The sequence below is a fragment of the Colobus angolensis genome, unplaced genomic scaffold (assembly GCF_000951035.1).
Source record: "Colobus angolensis palliatus isolate OR3802 unplaced genomic scaffold, Cang.pa_1.0 Scaffold107, whole genome shotgun sequence".
Lineage (NCBI taxonomy): Eukaryota > Metazoa > Chordata > Mammalia > Primates > Cercopithecidae > Colobus > Colobus angolensis.
This window is the reverse complement of record NW_012111697.1, coordinates 4,201,553-4,207,071: the sequence shown is the minus strand read 5'-3', so window position 1 is coordinate 4,207,071 and position 5,519 is coordinate 4,201,553. Positions and strand designations below refer to the sequence as shown.

General features: G+C 42.1%; 1 protein-coding gene across 11 annotated transcripts in view; it reads right to left on the bottom strand.

The window, feature by feature from the left end:
- ZNF146 (zinc finger protein 146) overlaps nucleotides 1-5,519 on the bottom strand; it is a 33,466-nt gene that overhangs the window by 24,582 nt on the left and 3,365 nt on the right. For 5 of the 11 annotated variants that reach the window (XM_011948665.1, XM_011948683.1, XM_011948697.1 and 2 more), the window contains exon 2: nucleotides 4,821-4,894. The exons of 5 other annotated variants lie outside the window; for them this stretch is intronic. The gene's annotated coding sequence lies outside the window, so the exon portion shown is untranslated. Of the gene's footprint in view, nucleotides 1-2,128; nucleotides 2,228-4,820; nucleotides 4,895-5,519 lie in introns of all 11 variants that reach the window. One more of the 11 variants, XM_011948719.1, reaches the window with a different exon arrangement.

Here is a 5,519-nt window from a genome sequence, read left to right as displayed (position 1 = left end):
ATTGTTAGCAACAGCAGAAGACTGGAACCAATCCAAATACTCAACAACTGGATTAACTGAATCAACTATGGTGCATCCAAACAATGACATCTTATACAGCAGCTAAAAAAAAAAAATTTATTTTTAAAGATTATGATTAAGAAGGAATATCTTGGCTGGGTGCAGTGGCTCACACCTGTAATCCCAGCACTTTGGGAAGCCAAGAGAGGAGGGCTGCTTGAGCTCAGGAGTTCGAGACCAGTCTGGGAAACATAATGAGACCTCGTCTCTTCAAAAAGTAAAAAAGGGCCGGGCGCAGTGGCTCAAGCCTGTAATCCCAGCACTTTGGGAGGCCGAGACGGGCGGATCACGAGGTCAGGAGATCGAGACCATCCTGGCTAACACGGTGAAACCCCAGCTCTACTAAAAAATACAAAAAGCTAGCCGGGCGAGGTGGCGGGCGTCTGTAGTCCCAGCTACTCGGGAGGCTGAGGCAGGAGAATGGCGTAAACCCGGGAGGCGGAGCTTGCAGTGAGCTGAGATCCGGCCACTGCACTCCAGCCCGGGCGACAGAGCGAGACTCCGTCTCAAAAAAAAAAAAAAAAAAGTAAAAAAGCCAGGTGTGGTGGAGCATGCCTGTGGTCCCAGCTACACAGGAGGCTAAGGCAGGAGGATCACTTCAGCCCAGGAGTTGGAAGCTGCAGTATGCCAAGTTCACACCACTGCACACCAGCTTGGGTGACAAAGCGAGACTATTTCAAAAAAAAAAAAGAGAAAAAAAACGGAAGGGCTATTTCCAGGACATATTGTTATTAAGGAAACTGAGATACAGAGAGGTGCATATGGTATGCTATCTTTTATGTAAGGAGCGGGGAAATAGGAGTGAAGAGAAATATATACTAGTGACAAAACAAAAAAACAAAAAACCCACTTGAAGAATAAACAAGAAGCAAACAAAAAAAACAAGACATGTTTCTATAAGACAAAGAAGAATGTGACTGGGTGGGGAAGGGAGCAGAATGAGGTATCTCTGTGAGATAGATCTTTGTTGAATCACAGAAATGCATTACTTACTTCAATAGTAATCAAATTCACTTTTTAAAAAGCAGTCCCTTGGCCGGGCAAGGTGGCTCATGCCTGTAATCCCAGTATATTGGGAGGCCGAGGCAGGCGGATCATGAGATCAGGATATCGAGACCATCTTGGCCAACACAGTGAAACCCTGTCTCTACTAAAAATACAAAAAATTAGCCAGGTGAGGTGGCGGGCGCCTGTAGTCCCAGCTACTCAGGAGGCTGAGGCAGGAGAATAGTGTGAACCCGGGAGGCGGAGCTTGCAGTGAGCCGAGATCATACCACTGCACTCCAGCCTGGGCGACAGAGCGAGACTCTGTCTCAAAAAAAAAAAAAAAAAAAAGCAGTCCCTTAACCTGAAAACAACAAATGAACTCAACTGTATGTTAACTTTGTAACATAATTCCTAAGAAAAACGATTTCCAATGACTTTAGAACAGAGTGCTTTGACTACACACATCTTCAGTGAGATGCATTTTAAAAGGTGGGCTCGGTGGCTCACGCCTGAAATCCCAGCACTTTGGGAGGCCAAAGCGGGTAGATCACTTGAGGTCAGGAGTTCGAGACCAGCCTGGCCAACATAGTGAAACCCTGTCTCTACTAAAAATACAAAAAATTAGCCAGGTGAGGTGGCGGGCGCCTGTAGTCCCAGCTACTCAGGAGGCTGAGGCAGGAGAATAGTGTGAACCCGGGAGGCGGAGCTTGCAGTGAGCTGAGATCATACCACTGCACTCCAGCCTGGGCGACAGAGCGAGACTCTGTCTAAAAAAAAAAAAAAAAGCAGTCCCTTAACCTGAAAACAACAAATGAACTCAACTGTATGTTAACTTTGTAACATAATTCCTAAGAAAAACGATTTCCAATGACTTTAGAACAGAGTGCTTTGACTACACACATCTTCAGTGAGATGCATTTTAAAAGGTGGGCTCGGTGGCTCACGCCTGAAATCCCAGCACTTTGGGAGGCCAAAGCGGGTAGATCACTTGAGGTCAGGAGTTCGAGACCAGCCTGGTCAACACGGTGAAACACTGTCTCTACCAAAAATACAAAAATTAGCTGGGCATAGTGGCTGGCACCTATAATCCCAGCTACTTGGGAGGCTGAGGCAGGAGAATCCACTGAACCTGGGAGGCAGATGTTACAAGTGAGCTGAGATCACACCACTACACTCCAGCCTGGGCAAAAGAGTAAGACAACATCTCAAAAAACAAAAAAAATTAGCTGGGCGTGGTGGTGGATGTCTGTAATCCCAGCTACTAGGGAGGCTGAGGCAGGAGAATCGCTTGAACCCGGGAGGCAGAGGTTGCAGTGAGCTGAGATTGCACCACTGCACTCTAGCCCAGGCTACACTGTGAGACTCTGTTTCAAAAAAAGAAAAGAAAAAAAGAAGACGCATTTTAAGAACAAAAATAGTTACATATATTAAAGAAAGAATTTTTTAACATGATACAGTATGTTTACAGTTACTACTAATATCAGCATTGTTACTGAAACCATTTTCTTTACATTGCAGGATAAAGCAAAGAAAATAAGTACTTATAACTTGTTTCAAGTTTTTTACTATAAAATACAACTAGGAGGCCGGGCACATGTAATCCCAGCTACTCGGGAGGCTGAGGCAGGAAAATCACTTGAACCCAGGGGGTGGAGGTTGCAGTGCCACCACTACACTCCAGCCTGGGCGACAGAGCAAGACTCTGTCTAGAAAAAAAAATAAAAATAAACAACTAGGAGCTAAGAAATTAGGTAAAAATACTATACCATTTAAACTGAATTAGAAATACAAATATGGACTCATGATTTTTAAAAATACATTTAAAATGTATTTTTTAAATGTTCTGTCATTTAAAATGGCCTTAAAACAATGTTACCCCTAGGCAATGAGCACATCCTCCATCTTGTCTCTAACACCATTCTCCAATAAAAGGAACCAGAGCTCCTTGGAGAAATGGCCAATTCCAAGTCTGGGAGGAAGGTTCAAGTAAGCCTGCAGTGCAGGAAAACCTTCCAAGATAAATGATGTCTGTCAAAATGAGACAAGAATGACCTGAAGGGGTGTCCACTGGCATCAAAAAGTGCAGCTGATTCTAGAACACGCTAAATATACACAACTTTAGGATGACGTTTAAGAAAGAAAAAGCCAGGGGAAAAAAAAAAAGATACAATTTGACATAACAATCAAATAAATATAAAAGGAATAAAAAGACAAGAGAAATTAAGACTACACTTCCAGGGATCATTTCTAGTTTGTTCCTAGAAGTTTCTCTTAACGTATAGAGTACTATATTTTTATACAAAACAAACAAACGACAACAAAAAACCCAAAAAATCATCACTTTACAAGGCCTGTAGAAATTTACTCATCCAGCCAAGAATTATTTATTGGTTTTAAAACCATCCACTAAATGATTGATGGAGAATGAACCAAAGTAAACATAACATTTTGGTCAAAGGGAAGTAACAATCACCAGCCATCTGGTATATCTCTCCTAATGGTATGCAATTTGAAGTATGTAAGATCACCTCTGATGAATTCTGGCCAAAAATGAATCACAATTAGAATTAAAAAAAAAAATCAGAGATTCTGAATCAGAACCATGTGAAAGCAATCATAGAAATCAAAGATCATAGAATCACAGAAATCAAGAATCCCAAAGGAGCAGGTGGTGATGACTTTCTAAAGATAAATATAACTCAAACACAGAAATCTAACTTCCAGCCTGGGCAACACAGTAAGACCCTATCTCTATAAAAAAAAAAAATGTTTAAAAATTAGCAGGCCATGGTGGCACACCTGTAGTCCCAACCACTGTGGGGGTGCGGCTGAGGTGGGAAGGTCTCTTGAGCCCAGGAGATGGATGCTGCAGTGAGCTGTGATCGCACCAGTGCACCCAGCCTGAGCCACAGAGTGAGACCCCATCTCAAAACACAAAAAACAAATCTAACTTCCTCATTCCAGTTAAAAAAGGAAACATCCACAGAAAATTTGAAGTAAAAAAAATAAAATATAGAAATACCGGGCCGGGCACAGTGGCTCACGCCTGTAATCCCAGGACTTTGGGGAGGCCGAGGCGGGTGGATCACGATGTCAGGAGACCCATACCATCCTGGCTAATACCGTGAAACCCCATCTCTACTAAAAATACAAAAACAAAATTAGCCAGATGTGGTGGTGGCAGGCGCCTATAGTCCCTGCTACTCAGGAGGCCGAGGCGGGAAAATGGCATGAACCAGGGAGGCGGAGCTTGCAGTGAGCTGACATCAGCCACGGCACTCCAGCCTGGGCGACAGAGTGAGACTCTGTAAAAAAAAAAAAAATATATATATATATACACACACATATATATATACACACACACGTATATATATATACACACACGTATATATATACACACACATATATATACGTATATATATATACACGTATATATATACACACACATATATATACGTGTATATATATATATACACGTATATATATATATAAAAACAAGAAAAGTGCATCTATATATCTTATTCTTTCAGAAATTCCTACCAGACACAGTACTAATGGCTGGACTATATTTTCTGAGGAAGTATTTTTTTGCAGCTAGTAATAAAAAGTACTAGCATTTAACATTAATCAAGTACTTACTACACACTGGGGACTATTCTTAGAATTTTACATGTATGAACTTCTGCAGCTGCACAACCACCCTTTGAATCAAATATTGCTATTGTCTGTATACTATGAAATGAGCAACTGAGGCCCAAGGTTTAAGTACCTACCTGAGGTCCCCAAGGTAAAAAGTGGCAGAGGAAGGAGTTAACACAGGAAGTCTGGCTCCTTGGCCTATGTCTTCCTTTAAAAAAAAAAAAAAAAAAATCAGCTCACGCCTGTAATCCTGGCACTTTGGGAGACCGAGGCAGGCAGATCACATGAGGTCAGGAGAACGAGACCAGCCTGATCAACATGGTGAAACCCCATCTCTACTAAAAATACAAAAAATTAGCCAGGCATGGCAGCACACTGCACTCCAGCCTAGGTGACAGAGCAAGACTCCATCTCAAAAAAATAAAATAAAACAAAAAATAAATTTTAGCATATATATTACACTCATAGTTAGAAAACAAACATAAATGCCTATTTGCCTTTGCCCTGTCTATTCCAGTACCCCCATCCCCAACAGATAGCCAGTTTTATTAGTTTCTTATGTATCTTTTGAATTTTGTTTTTTTTTTTTGAGACAGAGTTTCACTCTTGTTGCCCAGGTTGGAGTGCAATGGCGCAATCTCTGTTCACTGCAACCTCCGCCTCCTGGGTTCAAGCAATTCTCTTGCCTCAGCCTCCCGAGTAGCTGGGATTAACAGGCATGCACCAGCTCAGCTTGCTAATTTTGTACTTTTAGTAGAGACGGGGTTTCTCCATGTTGGTCAGGCTGGTCTCAAACTCCTGACCTCAGGTGATTGGCCCGCCTTGGCCTTCCA